Here is an 18,671-nt window from a genome sequence, read left to right on the forward strand (position 1 = left end):
TCTGTACGTCGCTCTGGATAAGAGCATCTGCTAAATGACAACAACAACAAAATGTCAAAATGTAAATGTCAATGTGATGGATTTAGAAACAGTAGGCTAATGGAAGGACCATCTGCCCTCTCACACCACTGAGTGAGGCCTCGTCTCTCCAGCAGGTCAATGGCAGAGAGACAGCAGCCACAGCTCCAGCCAAAGTCCATTCTTACTCAGTCAGCAGGTTTAGGGGGGGAAATGTGTGTTTAAAAAGGCCTGACAGAACTGTCTCATGTTAATAACATTATGAAGCTTGTGTGAGACAGGGAGGGTTGAGTGTGGGGGGTTTGGTCCATAGGGAGGGTTGAGTGTGGGGGGGGTTGGTCCATAGGGAGACAGGGAGGGTTGAGTGTGGGGGGTTTGGTCCATAGGGAGACAGGGAGGGTTGAGTGTGGGGGTTTGGTCCATAGGGAGACAGGGAGGGTTGAGTGTGGGGGTTTGGTCCATATGGAGCCAGGGAGGGTTGAGTGTGGGGGGTTTGGTCCATAGGGAGACAGGGAGGATTGAGTGTGTGGGTTTGGTCCATAGGGAGACAGGGAGGGTTGAGAGTGGGGGGTTTGGTCCATAGGGAGACAGGGAGGGTTGAGTGTGGGGGGTTTGGTCCATAGGGAGACACGGAGGGTTGAGTGTGGGGGTTTGGTCCATAGGGAGACACGGAGCGTTGAGTGTGGGGGTTTGGCCCATAGTGGAGTCAGTCGCTCTCCTGCTCCAGCCCTCTACTCTTGACTCACAGCCCCACCCAGCCCAGCTGGAACCATTGGCCCCCTCCCTCCCAGAGCGGTCTGCTCCAGCATGTGTATGTTCTCCTCTCAGTCAGTCCCTCTACTCTTGACTCACAGCCCCACCCAGCCCAGCAGGGCTAAAGTTCAGCTGGAACCATTGGCCCCCTCCCTCCCAGAGCGGTCTGCTCCAACATGTGTATGTTCTCCTCTCAGTCAGTCCCTCTACTCTTGACTCACAGCCCCACCCAGCCCAGCTGGAACCATTGGCCCCCTCCCTTCCAGAGCTGGCTACTCCAACATGTGTGTGTTCACCTCTCAGTCCCTCTCCACAGGCTGGAAGTGTCATAACACCCCTAAAACTATCCTTATTGAAATGAAGTGTCATAACATCCCTAAACCTATCCTTATCGATATGAGGTGTCATAACACCCCTAAAACTATCCTTATTGATCCTCATTGATATGAAGTGTCATAACACCCCTAAAACTATCCTTATTGATATGAAGTGTCATAACACCCCTAAAACTATCCTTATTGATATGAAGTGTCATAACACCCCTAAAACTATCCTTATTGATATGAAGTGTTATAACACCCCTAAAACTATCCTTATTGATATGAAGTGTCATAACACCCCTAAAACTATCCTTATTGATATGAAGTGTCATAACACCCCTAAAACTATCCTTATTGATATGAAGTGTCATAACACCCCTAAAACTATCCTTATTGATATGAAGTGTCATAACACCCCTAAAACTATCCTTATTGATATGAAGTGTCATAACACCCCTAAAACTATCCTTATTGATATGAAGTGTCATAACACCCCTAAAACTATCCTTATTGATATGAAGTGTTATAACACCCCTAAAACTATCCTTATTGATATGAAGTGTCATAACACCCCTAAAACTATCCTTATTGATATGAAGTGTCATAACACCCCTAAAACTATCCTTATTGATATGAAGTGTCATAACATCCCTAAAACTATCCTTATTGATCCTCATTGATATGAAGTGTCATAACACCCCTAAAACTATCCTTATTGATATGAAGTGTCATAACACCCCTAGAACTGTCCTTATTGATATGAAGTGTCATAACACCCCTAGAACTGTCCTTATTGATATGAAGTGTCATAACACCCCTAAAACTATCCTCATTGATATGAAGTGTCATAACACCCCTAAAACTATCCTCATTGATATAAAGTGTCATAACATCCCTAAAACTGTCCTCATTGATATGAAGTGTCGTAACACCCCTAAAACTATCCTTATTGATATGAAGTGTCATAACACCCCTAAAACTATCCTTATTGATAGGAAGTGCCGTAACTTGTGACCAACAAAAATAAGGAGAAATTGGACACCTTTGTTTAATTCCGCATCCAATGTTGAATCTCTGAAGTTCCGTGGGATAATTTAAACAGAGCTGTTACTATAAATTGTAAAGTGTCTTAATTATATTGACCAAAACAAAACTCGAAATAGTCTAAAAAATAAAATGTTTAACTGTATAAAAAGTATTTTAAAAGGCCACAAATAAAACAAAGCCATCTTCCACAATGTTCTCATTGTCGTCTATCAAGTCCAATACTGGTCTAATATTATGACATATGTGTCTGCCCTTCATAAAGAGCCAGACTGACTGTGTGGACTGTAACAAACAGCAGTAGGATTCAACACTAAGAGCCAGACTGACTGTGTGGACTGTAAAAAAAACAGTAGGATTCAACACTGAGAGCCAGACTGACTGTGTGGACTGTAAAAAAAACAGTAGGATTCAACACTGAGAGCCAGACTGACTGTGTGGACTGTAACAAACAGCAGTAGGATTCAACACTGAGAGCCAGACTGACTGTGTGGACTGTAACAAACAGCAGTAGGATTCAACACTGAGAGCCAGACTGACTGTGTGGACTGTAACAAACAGCAGTAGGATTCAACACTAAGAGCCAGACTGACTGTGTGGACTGTAAAAAAACAGCAGTAGGATTCAACACTAAGAGCCAGACTGACTGTGTGGACTGTAAAAAAACAGTAGGATTCAACACTAAGAGCCAGACTGACTGTGTGGACTGTAACAAACAGCAGTAGGATTCAACACTAAGAGCCAGACTGACTGTGTGGACTGTAAAAACAGCAGTAGGATTCAACACTAAGAGCCAGACTGACTGTGTGGACTGTAACAAACAGCAGTAGGATTCAACACTAAGAGCCAGACTGACTGTGTGGACTGTAACAAACAGCAGTAGGATTCAACACTAAGAGCCAGACTGACTGTGTGGACTGTAAAAAAACAGTAGGATTCAACACTAAGAGCCAGACTGACTGTGTGGACTGTAAATAAAAACAGTAGGATTCAACACTAAGAGCCAGACTGACTGTGTGGACTGTAAAAACAGCAGTAGGATTCAACACTAAGAGCCAGACTGACTGTGTGGACTGTAACAAACAGCAGTAGGATTCAACACTAAGAGCCAGACTGACTGTGTGGACTGTAACAAACAGCAGTAGGATTCAACACTAAGAGCCAGACTGACTGTGTGGACTGTAAAAACAGCAGTAGGATTCAACACTAAGAGCCAGACTGACTGTGTGGACTGTAAAAAAACAGTAGGATTCAACACTAAGAGCCAGACTGACTGTGTGGACTGTAAAAAAAACAGTAGGATTCAACACTAAGAGCCAGACTGACTGTGTGGACTGTAACAAACAGCAGTAGGATTCAACACTAAGAGCCAGATTGACTGTGTGGACTAACAAACAGCAGTAGGATTCAACACTAAGAGCCAGACTGACTGTGTGGACTGTAAAAAAAACTGTAGGATTCAACACTAAGAGCCAGACTGACTGTGTGGACTGTAACAAACAGCAGTAGGATTCAACACTAAGAGCCAGACTGACTGTGTGGACTGTAACAAACAGCAGGAGGATTCAACACTAAGAGCCAGACTGACTGTGTGGACTGTAACAAACAGCAGGAGGATTCAACACTAAGAGCCAGACTGACTGTGTGGACTGTAACAAACAGCAGTAGGATTCAACACTAAGAGCCAGACTGACTGTGTGGACTGTAACAAACAGCAGGAGGATTCAACACTAAGAGCCAGACTGACTGTGTGGACTGTAACAAACAGCAGGAGGATTCAACACTAAGAGCCAGACTGACTGTGTGGACTGTAACAAACAGCAGGAGGATTCAACACTAAGAGCCAGACTGACTGTGTGGACTGTAACAAACAGCAGTAGGATTCAACACTAAGAGCCAGACTGACTGTGTGGACTGTAACAAACAGCAGTAGGATTCAACACTAAGAGCCAGACTGACTGCGTGGACTGTAACAAACAGCAGTAGGATTCAACACTAAGAGCCAGACTGACTGTGTGGACTGTAACAAACAGCAGTAGGATTCAACACTAAGAGCCAGACTGACTGTGTGGACTGTAACAAACAGCAGTAGAATTCAACACTAAGAGCCAGACTGACTGTGTGGACTGTAACAAACAGCAGTAGGATTCAACACTAAGAGCCAGACTGACTGTGTGGACTGTAACAAACAGCAGTAGGATTCAACACTAAGAGCCAGACTGACTGTGTGGACTGTAAAAAAAACAGTAGGATTCAACACTAAGAGCCAGACTGACTGTGTGGACTGTAACAAACAGCAGTAGGATTCAACACTAAGAGCCAGACTGACTGTGTGGACTGTAACAAACAGCAGTAGGATTCAACACTAAGAGCCAGACTGACTGTGTGGACTGTAAAAAAAACAGTAGGATTCAACACTAAGAGCCAGACTGACTGTGTGGACTGTAACAAACAGCAGTAGGATTCAACACTAAGAGCCAGACTGACTGTGTGGACTGTAACAAACAGCAGTAGGATTCAACACTAAGAGCCAGACTGACTGTGTGGACTGTAAAAAAAACAGTAGGATTCAACACTAAGAGCCAGACTGACTGTGTGGACTGTAACAAACAGCAGGAGGATTCAACACTAAGAGCCAGACTGACTGTGTGGACTGTAACAAACAGCAGTAGGATTCAACACTAAGAGCCAGACTGACTGTGTGGACTGTAACAAACAGCAGGAGGATTCAACACTAAGAGCCAGACTGACTGTGTGGACTGTAACAAACAGCAGGAGGATTCAACACTAAGAGCCAGACTGACTGTGTGGACTGTAACAAACAGCAGGAGGATTCAACACTAAGAGCCAGACTGACTGTGTGGACTGTAACAAACAGCAGTAGGATTCAACACTAAGAGCCAGACTGACTGTGTGGACTGTAACAAACAGCAGTAGGATTCAACACTAAGAGCCAGACTGACTGTGTGGACTGTAACAAACAGCAGTAGGATTCAACACTAAGAGCCAGACTGACTGTGTGGACTGTAACAAACAGCAGTAGGATTCAACACTAAGAGCCAGACTGACTGTGTGGACTGTAACAAACAGCAGTAGGATTCAACACTAAGAGCCAGATGAATGTCTGAGTAGCTCTAACTGCTCTGCTGAGGGAAGGGAAAGTTCCAAAGGAAATGTGGCTGCCAACAACTTAACAGCAGCAGTCTGAAAACAGCCAAGCAAGGAGGACTGAACGGCGTACGACCAAGCGCCAGACCAACGGCTATAAAGAGAGAGGAGAGGGACTGGAGGAACTACAGAGACAGAGGAGAGGGACTGGAGGAACTATAGAGACAGAGGAGAGAGACTGGGGGAACTATAGAGACAGAGGAGAGAGACTGGAGGAACTATAGAGACAGAGGAGAGAGACTGGGGGACCTATAGAGACAGAGGAGAGCGACTGGAGGAACTATAGAGACAGAGGAGAGCGACTGGAGGAACTATAGAGACAGAGGATAGAGACTGGAGGAACTATAGAGACAGAGGATAGAGACTGGAGGAACTATAGAGACAGAGGAGAGAGACTGGAGGAACTATAGAGACAGAGGAGAGAGACTGGAGGAACTATAGAGACAGAGGAGAGAGACTGGAGGAACTATAGAGACAGAGGAGAGAGACTGAAGGAACTATAGAGACAGAGGAGAGAGACTGGAGGAACTATAGAGACAGAGGAGAGAGACTGGAGGAACTATAGAGACAGAGGAGAGAGACTGGAGGAACTAGAGAGACTGGAGGAACTATAGAGACAGAGGAGAGAGACTGGAGGAACTATAGAGACAGAGGAGAGAGACTGGAGGAACTATAGAGACAGAGGAGAGAGACTGGAGGAACTATAGAGACAGAGGAGAGAGACTGGGGGAACTATAGAGACAGAGGAGAGAGACTGGAGGAACTATAGAGACAGAGGAGAGAGACTGGGGGAACTATAGAGACAGAGGAGAGAGACTGGGGAACTATAGAGACCAACGGCTATAAAGACAGAGGAAAGAGACTGGAGGAACTACAGAGACCAACGGCTATAGAGACAGAGGACCTGCCTGCAGCATCACGCTGACGATGTAATATATAGGAGCCAAGGCCAGCCTGCAGCATCACGCCCGATGATGTAATATATAGGAGCCAGGCCAGCCTGCAGCATCACGCCCGATGATGTAATATATAGGAGCCAGGCCAGCCTGCAGCATCACGCTGACGATGTAATATATAGGAGCCAAGGCCAGCCTGCAGCATCACGCCCGATGATGTAATATATAGGAGCCAGGCCAGCCTGCAGCATCACGCTGACGATGTAATATATAGGAGCCGGGCCAGCCTGCAGCATCACGCTGATGATGTAATAATATAGGGCGGTAGGTAGCTTAGCGGATAAGAGCGTTGGGCCAGTAACCAAAAGGTTGCTGGTTCAAATCCACGAGCAGACTAGGTGAAAAAATATATATTGATGTGCCCTTGAGCAAGGCACTTCACCCTAATTGCTTCTGTACGTCGCTCTGGATAAGAGCATCTGCTAAATGACAACAACAACAAAATGTCAAAATGTAAATGTCAATGTGATGGATTTAGAAACAGTAGGCTAATGGAAGGACCATCTGCCCTCTCACACCACTGAGTGAGGCCTCGTCTCTCCAGCAGGTCAATGGCAGAGAGACAGCAGCCACAGCTCCAGCCAAAGTCCATTCTTACTCAGTCAGCAGGTTTAGGGGGGGAAATGTGTGTTTAAAAAGGCCTGACAGAACTGTCTCATGTTAATAACATTATGAAGCTTGTGTGAAACAGGGAGGGTTGAGTGTGGGGGGTTTGGTCCATAGGGAGGGTTGAGTGTGGGGGGGTTGGTCCATAGGGAGACAGGGAGGGTTGAGTGTGGGGGGTTTGGTCCATAGGGAGACAGGGAGGGTTGAGTGTGGGGGTTTGGTCCATATGGAGACAGGGAGGGTTGAGTGTGGGGGTTTGGTCCATAGGGAGACAGGGAGGGTTGAGTGTGGGGGGGTTTGGTCCATATGGAGCCAGGGAGGGTTGAGTGTGGGGGGTTTGGTCCATAGGGAGACAGGGAGGATTGAGTGTGTGGGTTTGGTCCATAGGGAGACAGGGAGGGTTGAGAGTGGGGGGTTTGGTCCATAGGGAGACACGGAGGGTTGAGTGTGGGGGGTTTGGTCCATAGGGAGACACGGAGGGTTGAGTGTGGGGGTTTGGTCCATAGGGAGACACGGAGCGTTGAGTGTGGGGGTTTGGCCCATAGTGGAGTCAGTCGCTCTCCTGCTCCAGCCCTCTACTCTTGACTCACAGCCCCACCCAGCCCAGCTGGAACCATTGGCCCCCTCCCTCCCAGAGCAGTCTGCTCCAACATGTGTATGTTCTCCTCTCAGTCAGTCCCTCTACTCTTGACTCACAGCCCCACCCAGCCCAGCTGGAACCATTGGCCCCCTCCCTCCCAGAGCTGGCTACTCCAACATGTGTGTGTTCTCCTCTCAGTCCCTCTCCACAGGCTGGACTCTGGACTGACTGACGTTCCCAAATCCCCTCTGACCAGCAGCAGGTTCAACTGCACGGTGTAACAGGACAGTAATACAGAACAGTCTCACTACAGAGCTGTTTGTTGGTAGTCGACATTACAGGAAACGTTGTCCAATACTTGAGAAATGTTCAGCGAGTCAGAGGCAGCAAGTTGTCGTGCCAGACACCAACCAGCCTGAGCCGTGGGGCGCCATCTCATCAACACAAATCATTCACATGTCCTAATATTCAGAGAGAAACCCGATACATGTGAGAAGACATTAATACACTCAATAGCTTTCCTGACTTCATTATGATCTTTCAACAAAAAAATGGCGTCAGCCAATTATGAACATGTTCTCTCTTTATCTGGTATCTGAATACCCCTAAAACTATCCTTATTGATATGAAGTGTCATAACACCCCTAAAACAGTCCTCATTGATATGAGGTGTCATAACACTCCTAAAACAGTCCTTATTGATATGAAGTGTCATAACACCCCTAAAACTATCCTTATTGATATGAAGTGTCATAACTCCCCTAAAACTGCCCTCATTGATATGAAGTGTCATAACACCCCTAAAACTATCCTTATTGATATGAAGTGGCATAACACCCCTAAAACTATCCTTATTGATATGAAGTGTCATAACTCCCCTAAAACTGCCCTCATTGATATGAAGTGTCATAACACCCCTAAAACTATCCTTATTGATATGAAGTGTCATAACACCCCTAAAACTGTCCTTATTGATATGAAGTGTCATAACACCCCTAAAACTGTCCTTATTGATATGAAGTGTCATAACATCCCTAGAACTGTCCTTATTGATATGAAGTGTCATAACATCCCTAGAACTGTCCTTATTGATATGAAGTGTCATAACACCCCTAAAACTATCGTCATTGATATGAAGTGTCATAACACCCCTAAAACTATCCTCATTGATATAAAGTGTCATAACATCCCTAAAACTGTCCTCAGTGATATGAAGTGTCATAACACCCCTAAAACTATCCTTATTGATATGAAGTGTCATAACACCCCTAAAACTATCCTTATTGATAGGAAGTGCCGTAACTTGTGACCAATAAAAATAAGGAGAAATTGGACACCTTTGTTTAATTCCGCATCCAGTGTTGAATCTCTGAAGTTCCGTGGGATAATTTAAACAGAGCTGTTACTATAATTGTAAAGTGTCTTAATTATATTGACCAAAACAAAACTCGAAAGAGTCTAAAAAATAAAATGTTTAACTGTATCAAAAGTCTTTTAAAAGTCCACAAATAAAACAAAGCCATCTTCCACAATGTTCTCATTGTCGTCTATCAAGTCCAATACTAGTCTAATATTATGACATATGTGTCTGCCCTTCATAAAACCAGACTGGGTTTCATCAATGATTTGGTCAAGACCTTTTTTTTAAAGTCTTTCTGCAAAGACGGATACAAGCAGCTTTCCATCATTGTTCATTAATGTGATTTGGTCTCCAATTGTCTGACATCACAGGATCTTTGTTTGGTTTGGGTATTACAGAAATGAGGCCTTGTTGTCATTGAAACAGGCAGGACCCATAAATCAACTGCCTCTTTAAAAACATTAAATTCAACAATATCCTTCTGAAAATATTTATAGAATTCACTGATAATGCCATCATTCCCCGGAGATTTGTTCTCTTTTCACTTAAAATCACTAGACTTTTGGAAGTCTATGAATTTTGCATAGTCTTTGACAGAGTCAGGACAGGCAGATATGTCACTAGTAGGACAGGCATTACTGGGATAAAGGTTACCATAGAATTCTGAAACAAGTTTTGAAATATCTTTGGTGTTTTCATTTTCTTTGTCATCTATATTAATGAATAGATGGAAATTCTGAACTTCTCTAAAATTGTAACGGTTGTGTTTTTTCCCCCACCTTCCTCCAACCATCTCCTTCTGCTCTCTCTTCATACATTGGGTCCATTTCTAGTTGTAAAGAGAATAACTGAGCCTTTCCTTCTTCATCAAGGTCCTCCATAGAGATTAGAGAACGTTTTTCCTTAACAAGTTCATCTTCCCTCAATCTTTTAAAGTTCAGCCATTTCTTTACCTCTCTTCGTGGCTGTGTTTGTCTCATCTCACACTTCATTCATTCACCATATTTTCCATAAGACTTAAATAGTTGGGCTTCCCTCCAATTGTCTTGTATAATATGTTTGGCATCCATCTTGAAATGATCATCTTCCAACAGTCTACTATTGAGTTTCCAATAACTCTGTTTATGAACTTCAGATCCATTCATATTTAAAGACAAGAATATAACTTTATGATCGGTAAGAATTGGATGGTTCAATGGATACCTTGACTACAGTGTTATCTAATGAATTAGAAGTCAACTCCTGGCAGTCTGGACATGTCCTTGTTACACCAAGTGAAGTCCTTTTTATCAGGATATGTAGATCTCCAAATATTGATTAATCCCAAGAAATAGATGATAAAAACTCAGGATTAACTATGCTGGATCTGTTAGGAGGCGGTGGATATCTGTCAATCAGCACATTAGAAACAGAATTAAAATCTCCACCTGAGATCATTTTTGATGAAATACACCTTTAACTCTATTCATCTCTTCTTGAAATAAAATTCTGCTGTTTTGTTTGTTGTTGGATGCATAAATATTCCCTAATAAAAACATTTCACTGTTAAAATTAACCAACATCCAGAGTGGTGATTCTAACTACTGATGACCTTCCCTTTAAATGCACCTTTTAAAACTGCTATACCTGCAGAGTGGGGAGTCTTACTACTGATGACCTCCCCTTTAATCCCCTTTAAATGCACCTCTTAAAACTCCTACACCTGCAGAGTGGGGAGTCTTACTACTGATGACCTTCCCTTTAAATACACCTCTTAAAACTGCTACACCTGCAGAGTGGTTGTTGCCATATGATAACCAGATATCGTTACCCCATTGATTTTTCCAAAAAGCTAGATCGGAAGAACAAGCATGAGTCTCTTGTAGAAAGTAAAAGTCTGCATTAAATCGTTTGCAATACAGGAAAATAGCCTGACATTAATTGAACAAAGAGATTAAGACAAACTTCAACCAACAACCTTGTTATGCTAATATCAGCTTTTCCTAAGGATGTGTAACTCTAAAGGATTTCACCCACTTATTAACAACCTCCAACAAAATAAAACCAACAAATACTGGTCATAAAGTTACTGAAGCATTCCTCCGGGCTGCATAGCATCCGGCCGCGGTTGGGCGTCCCACAGGGCGGCGTACAACTGGTCCAGCGTCGTCCGGGGGAAGCCGTCTTTGTAAATAAGAATTTGTTCTTAAACTGACTTTCCAAGTTAAATAAAAAGTTCACAAAAAATAATTCTTACTCCCACAAGGGGGAGGCATTGTGTAGACCTTACAATAAGCAGTTAGTTAGTCACCCATAGTTAGTGTTTAGTTTAGCCAGTTCTCAGGTCAGCCTTTTCTCATTCAAGCGTTGGTCTACATTTTTTATAATAAAAGGCTGCTTTTCAACTGCAGTTTTTTGGCTTTCCAGTTCTGTCCGAGTTCGGCTCTCTCTCAAATGTTCTGATTTGTCCGCATTTCCCATCGATGACAGTTCTTGCACCGATAAAAAATGCCCCTTTTCCTGCCGTTCAGGCTGCAGCCACCAGCAGCCACAGTTTCTCTCTTTATCCGCTGAGGTCAGATCCTCCGTGAACCTCAATGTTTGCTTGATGAGAAACTCACAATTCTTCGCTCGCCTCCAGAGAAGATCACGTGTAGATCTGTTCTTCGCTCGCCTCCAGAGAAGATCACGTGTAGATCTGTTCTTCGCTCGCCTCCAGAGAAAATCACGTGTAGATCTGTTCTTCGCTGGCCTCCAGAGAAGATCACGTGTAGATCTGTTGGTGAACCGGATGATGGTTTTCCCTTGGTCTCGTCTTGATCCCAAACGATGAACGATGTCTACATTTTCCTGGAGTTTGGATTTTGATTCTGGAATGACAGCTCCACAGATGTCAACAACTCTGTAATGTCAACAACTCTGGAATGTCAACAACTCTGGAATGTCAACAACTCTGGAATGACAGCTCCACAGATGTCAACAACTCTGGAATGACAGCTCCACAGAATGTCAACAACTCTGGAATGACAGCTCCACAGATGTCAACAACTCTGGAATGACAGCTCCACAGAATGTCAACAACTCTGGAATGACAGCTCCACAGATGTCAACAACTCTGGAATGACAGCTCCACAGATGTCAACAACTCTGGAATGACAGCTCCACAGATGTCAACAACTCTGGAATGACAGCTCCACAGATGTCAACAACTCTGGAATGACAGCTCCACAGATGTCAACAACTCTGGAATGACAGCTCCACAGATGTCAACAACTCTGGAATGACAGCTCCACAGATGTCAACAACTCTGGAATGACAGCTCCACAGATGTCAACAACTCTGGAATGACAGCTCCACAGATGTCAACAACGCTGCATTTGATGTCCTCACCAGCCTGCTCTGGAATGGAGCCTCAGGTTCCACCTGCGCTGGGATCTCTCCTCCTCGTTCACCTTTTGCTCGAGTTTCGTCCTCTTCTCATTTTCCTGCCAGATAACTTCCACTTTTGAGGAGTTTCACTTCTCCAAAGATAGTCAGATATTTTTTTTTTTCATGGCCTAAATTTTCATCGTATTCTCCCTAACCATATCCCTCCAAGTCATGTTCCCTTTCATCTATCGTTGCTGTCAAAAAGCATCACAATATTGTTTTGCATCTCAAGAAGTGACATACCCTCTTGGCCTCATCTTTTCCCCTTGGGGCTTGACCAGAGTACTGGGACCGTAAGGTAAACGGCCTGAGCTGGGGACTGGAGGGGTGCAAGTTGTGACCATTGATGTCACGTACTCATTAAATCTCCATCCCCCATAGCAGTATTCCCCCCCTCCTCCCCAGTTACATTCTGAAGAAGAGTACCCAAAACCAACTTTTGCTATTAATTGTCCATCTGATGATTTCTCCATTTCTTTTGGTTCTGGAAGTTTCTATGTAACATTAGACAAGCTAGTTTTTATGCTAGCTAGCGGATCTAGTGTTGTCGCTGGAACTGAATTGTTTTTTTAGAGGTGAATAACTTGCAGAAAGTAATATATTACTATAGTAAAACAAACTAACCCGTATTCATACGGGGTTTTATAACCTTAGAAATGATCAAATGGTCATATTTGGGTCAGGAAATCCAATCATTTCTTCAGCTACCAAGAAAATGTATCTGCACCGACCGCCATCTGCTCAGGGTCGTTTTCCTTGTTGGAAGGTGAACCTTCATCCATGTCGGAGGTAACGGAGCGCTCTGGAGCAGGTTTTCATCAATGATCTCTCTGTGCTTCAGTCCGTTCATCTTTGTCTCGATTATCCCTGCATATTGGCTATGCTCGGTAGGCTATAGGCCCAATACATTATCCCTGCATTTTGGTTATGCTCAGCACTCCCAATACATTATCACTGCATATTGGCTATGCTCAGTAGGCTATAGGCCCAATACATTATCCCTGCACATTGGCTATGCTCAGCAGGCCCAATACATTATCCCTGCATATTGGCTATGCTCAGTAGGCTATAGACCCAATACATTATCCCTGCATATTGGTTATGCTCAGCACTCCCAATACATTATCACTGCATATTGGCTATGCTCAGTAGGCTATAGGCCCAATACATTACCACTGCATATTGGCTATACTCAGTAGGCTATAGGCCCAATACATTATCCCTGCATATTGGCTATGCTCAGTAGGCCCAATACATTATCCCTGCATATTGGCTATGCTCAGTAGGCTATAGACCCAATACATTATCACTGCATATTGGCTATGATCAGTAGGCTATAGACCCAATACATTATCACTGCATATTGGCTATGCTCAGTAGGCTATAGACTCAATACATTATCCCTGCATATTGGCTATGTTTAGTAGGTTATAGACACAATGGGTTTAAAGCTAAACACAGCCGTCAGCACACTGCAGGGCCGCATGCCTGGCCAGCCCTACCCTGCTCTATTGTTCCACTGAGGCAGGCCAGCCCTACCCTGCTCTATTGTTCCACTGAGGCAGGCCAGGCCTACCCTACTCTATTGTTCCACTGAGGCAGGCCAGGCCTACTCTATTGTTCCACTGAGGCAGGCCAGGCCTACCCTACTCTATTGTTCCACTGAGGCAGGCCAGGCCTACCCTACTCTATTGTTCCACTGAGGCAGGCCAGCCCTACCCTACTCTATTGTTCCACTGAGGCAGGCCAGCCCTACTCTACAGTTCCACTGAGGAAGGCCAGCCCTACCCTGCTCTATTGTTCCACTGAGGCAGGCCAGCCCTACTCTATTGTTCCACTGAGGCAGGCCAGGCAGCAGGCAGGTAGAGGACCAGACACACAGCTGAAGGTTACAGGCCGACACACTCTCCTCTCCAGAGAGCTCAGGGCCCTACTGAAACACTGGGACCCCCACAGGGACAAACAGAGCTCAGGGCCTACTGAAACCCAGGGACAAACAGAGCTCAGGGCCCTACTGAAACACTGGGACCCCCACAGGGACAAACAGAGCTCAGGGCCCTACTGAAACACTGGGACCCCCACAGGGACAAACAGAGCTCAGGGCCCTACTGAAACACTGGGACCCCCCACAGGGACAAACAGAGCTCAGGGCCCTACTGAAACACCGGCCCTACTGAAACCGGGACCCCCCACAGGGACAAACAGAGCTCAGGCCCTACTGAAACACTGGGACCCCCCACAGGGACAAACAGAGCTCAGGCCCTACTGAAACACTGGGACCCCCCACAGGGACAAACAGAGCTCAGGGCCCTACTGAAACACTGGGACCCCCACAGGGACAAACAGAGCTCAGGGCCCTACTGAAACACTGGGACCCCCCACAGGGACAAACAGAGCTCAGGGCCCTACTGAAACACTGGGACCCCCCACAGGGACAAACAGAGCTCAGGGCCCTACTGAAACACTGGGACCCCCCACAGGGACAAACAGAGCTCAGGCCCTACTGAAACACTGGGACCCCCCACAGGGACAAACAGAGCTCAGGCCCTACTGAAACACTGGGACCCCCCACAGGGACAAACAGAGCTCAGGGCCCTACTGAAACACTGGGACCCCCACAGGGACAAACAGAGCTCAGGGCCCTACTGAAACACTGGGACCCCCCACAGGGACAAACAGAGCTCAGGGCCCTACTGAAACACTGGGACCCCCCACAGGGACAAACAGAGCTCAGGGCCCTACTGAAACACTGGGACCCCCACAGGGACAAACAGAGCTCAGGGCCCTACTGAAACACTGGGACCCCCCACAGGGACAAACAGAGCTCAGGGCCCTACTGAAACACTGGGACCCCCACAGGGACAAACAGAGCTCAGGGCCCTACTGAAACACTGGGACCCCCACAGGGACAAACAGAGCTCAGGGCCCTACTGAAACACTGGGACCCCCACAGGGACAAACAGAGCTCAGGGCCCTACTGAAACACTGGGACCCCCCACAGGGACAAACAGAGCTCAGGGCCCTACTGAAACACAGGGACAAACAGAGCTCAGGGCCCTACTGAAACACTGGGACCCCCACAGGGACAAACAGAGCTCAGGGCCCTACTGAAACACTGGGACCCCCACAGGGACAAACAGAGCTCAGGGCCCTACTGAAACACCCGCAGCAGCTAGATCTTTAGTAGGTCTGTCTAATGGCCGAAAGTGTTCATTTCATTTTGGACACTGAGATGAGAACATCCCTGGTTTCAGGGACAACAGAAGGCTGAATTTATACTCGTCTCTACTACTGGGGCTTAGACCACAAAATGATTTCAAGTCCATTGCCAACTGTGCTAATATTGGCAACATGATCTCATCTGATCCAGAAATGTCTGTGGACCAGCCCAGTGTGTCTGAGCTGAGGTTCTGACCCACAGTCTGCCCTGTGTGTGTCTGAGCTGAGGTTCTGACCCGCAGTCTGCCCTGTGTGTGTCTGAGCTGAGGTTCCTACCCGCAGTCTGCCCTGTGTGTGTCTGAGCTGAGGTACTTACCCGCATTCTGCCCTGTGTGTGTCTGAGCTGAGGTATTTACCCGCATTCTGCCCTGTGTGTGTCTGAGCTGAGGTTTACAGTCTGCCCTGTGTGTGTCTGAGCTGAGGTTTACAGTCTGCCCTGTGTGTGTCTGAGCTGAGGTTTACAGTCTGCCCTGTGTGTGTCTGAGCTGAGGTTCACATTCTGCCCTGTGTGTGTCTGAGCTGAGGTTTACAGTCTGCCCTGTGTGTGTCTGAGCTGAGGTTTACAGTCTGCCCTGTGTGTGTCTGAGCTGAGGTTTACAGTCTGCCCTGTGTGTGTCTGAGCTGAGGTTTACAGTCTGCCCTGTGTGTGTCTGAGCTGAGGTTCACAGTCTGCCCTGTGTGTGTCTGAGCTGAGGTTCACAGTCTGCCCTGTGTGTGTCTGAGCTGAGGTTCACAGTCTGCCCTGTGTGTGTCTGAGCTGAGGTTCACAGTCTGCCCTGTGTGTGTCTGAGCTGAGGTTCACAGTCTGCCCTGTGTGTGTCTGAGCTGAGGTTCACAGTCTGCCCTGTGTGTGTCTGAGCTGAGGTTCACAGTCTGCCCTGTGTGTGTCTGAGCTGAGGTTCACAGTCTGCCCTGTGTGTGTCTGAGCTGAGGTTCACAGTCTGCCCTGTGTGTGTCTGAGCTGAGGTTCACAGTCTGCCCTGTGTGTGTGTGAGCTGAGGTTCACAGTCTGCCCTGTGTGTGTCTGAGCTGAGGTTCACAGTCTGCCCTGTGTGTGTCTGAGCTGAGGTTCACAGTCTGCCCTGTGTGTGTCTGAGCTGAGGTTCACAGTCTGCCCTGTGTGTGTCTGAGCTGAGGTTCACAGTCTGCCCTGTGTGTGTCTGAGCTGAGGTTCACAGTCTGCCCTGTGTGTGTCTGAGCTGAGGTTCACGGTCTGCCCTGTGTGTGTCTGAGCTGAGGTGTACAGTCTGCCCTGTGTGTCTGAGCTGAGGTTCCTACCCGCAGTCTGCCCTGTGTGTGTCTGAGCTGAGGTTCCTACCCGGAGTCTGTCCTGTGTGTGTCTGAGCTGAGGTACTTACCCGCATTCTGCCCTGTGTGTGTCTGAGCTGAGGTATTTACCCGCATTCTGCCCTGTGTGTGTCTGAGCTGAGGTTCTTACCCGCAGTCTGCCCTGTGTGTGTCTGAGCTGAGGTTTACAGTCTGCCCTGTGTGTGTCTGAGCTGAGGTTTACAGTCTGCCCTGTGTGTGTCTGAGCTGAGGTTCACAGTCTGCCCTGTGTGTGTCTGAGCTGAGGTTCACAGTCTGCCCTGTGTGTGTCTGAGCTGAGGTTCACAGTCTGCCCTGTGTGTGTCTGAGCTGAGGTTCACAGTCTGCCCTGTGTGTGTCTGAGCTGAGGTTCACAGTCTGCCCTGTGTGTGTCTGAGCTGAGGTTCACAGTCTGCCCTGTGTGTGTCTGAGCTGAGGTTCACAGTCTGCCCTGTGTGTGTCTGAGCTGAGGTTCAGTCTGCCCTGTGTGTGTCTGAGCTGAGGTTCACAGTCTGCCCTGTGTGTGTCTGAGCTGAGGTTCACAGTCTGCCCTGTGTGTGTCTGAGCTGAGGTTCACAGTCTGCCCTGTGTGTGTCTGAGCTGAGGTTCACAGTCTGCCCTGTGTGTGTGTGAGCTGAGGTTCACAGTCTGCCCTGTGTGTGTCTGAGCTGAGGTTCACAGTCTGCCCTGTGTGTGTCTGAGCTGAGGTTCACAGTCTGCCCTGTGTGTGTCTGAGCTGAGGTTCACAGTCTGCCCTGTGTGTGTCTGAGCTGAGGTTCACAGTCTGCCCTGTGTGTGTCTGAGCTGAGGTTCACAGTCTGCCCTGTGTGTGTCTGAGCTGAGGTTCACAGTCTGCCCTGTGTGTGTCTGAGCTGAGGTGTACAGTCTGCCCTGTGTGTCTGAGCTGAGGTTCTTACCCACAGTCTGCCCTGTGTGTCTGAGCTGAGGTTCACAGTCTGCCCTGTGTGTCTGAGCTGAGGTTCTTACCCACAGTCTGCCCTGTGTGTCTGAGCTGAGGTTCACAGTCTGCCCTGTGTGTGTCTGAGCTGAGGTTCACAGTCTGCCCTGTGTGTGTCTGAGCTGAGGTTCACAGTCTGCCCTGTGTGTGTCTGAGCTGAGGTTCACAGTCTGCCCTGTGTGTGTCTGAGCTGAGGTTCACAGTCTGCCCTGTGTGTGTCTGAGCTGAGGTTCACAGTCTGCCCTGTGTGTGTCTGAGCTGAGGTTCACAGTCTGCCCTGTGTGTGTCTGAGCTGAGGTTCACAGTCTGCCCTGTGTGTGTCTGAGCTGAGGTTCACAGTCTGCCCTGTGTGTGTCTGAGCTGAGGTTCACAGTCTGCCCTGTGTGTGTCTGAGCTGAGGTTCACAGTCTGCCCTGTGTGTCTGAGCTGAGGTTTACAGTCTGCCCTGTGTGTCTGAGCTGAGGTTCTTACCCACAGTCTGCCCTGTGTGTCTGAGCTGAGGTTCTTACCCACAGTCTGCCCTGTGTGTCTGAGCTGAGGTTCTTACCCACAGTCTGCCCTGTGTGTCTGAGCTGAGGTTCTTACCCACAGTCTGCCCTGTGTGTCTGAGCTGAGGTTCTTACCCACAGTCTGCCCTGTGTGTCTGAGCTGAGGTTCTTACCCACAGTCTGCCCTGTGTGTCTGAGCTGAGGTTCTTACCCACAGTCTGCCCTGTGTGTCTGAGCTGAGGTTCTTACCCACAGTCTGCCCTGTGTGTCTGAGCTGAGGTTCACAGTCTGCCCTGTGTGTCTGAGCTGAGGTTCACAGTCTGCCCTGTGTGTCTGAGCTGAGGTTCTTACCCACAGTCTGCCCTGTGTGTCTGAGCTGAGGTTCTTACCCACAGTCTGCCCTGTGTGTCTGAGCTGAGGTTCACAGTCTGCCCTGTGTGTCTGAGCTGAGGTTCTTACCCACAGTCTGCCCTGTGTGTGTCTGAGCT

The 18,671-nt window shown here is 47.2% G+C and overlaps 1 protein-coding gene across 2 annotated transcripts in view; it reads right to left on the minus strand.

Moving 5' to 3' along the window:
• The window catches only part of LOC139386563 (E3 ubiquitin-protein ligase RNF19A-like), a 72,965-nt gene that overhangs the window by 35,132 nt on the left and 19,162 nt on the right, over positions 1 to 18,671 (minus strand). The gene's annotated exons all lie outside the window — the stretch shown is intronic.

The sequence above is a fragment of the Oncorhynchus clarkii genome, chromosome 3 (genome assembly GCF_045791955.1).
Source record: "Oncorhynchus clarkii lewisi isolate Uvic-CL-2024 chromosome 3, UVic_Ocla_1.0, whole genome shotgun sequence".
Taxonomy (NCBI): Eukaryota; Metazoa; Chordata; class Actinopteri; order Salmoniformes; family Salmonidae; genus Oncorhynchus; species Oncorhynchus clarkii.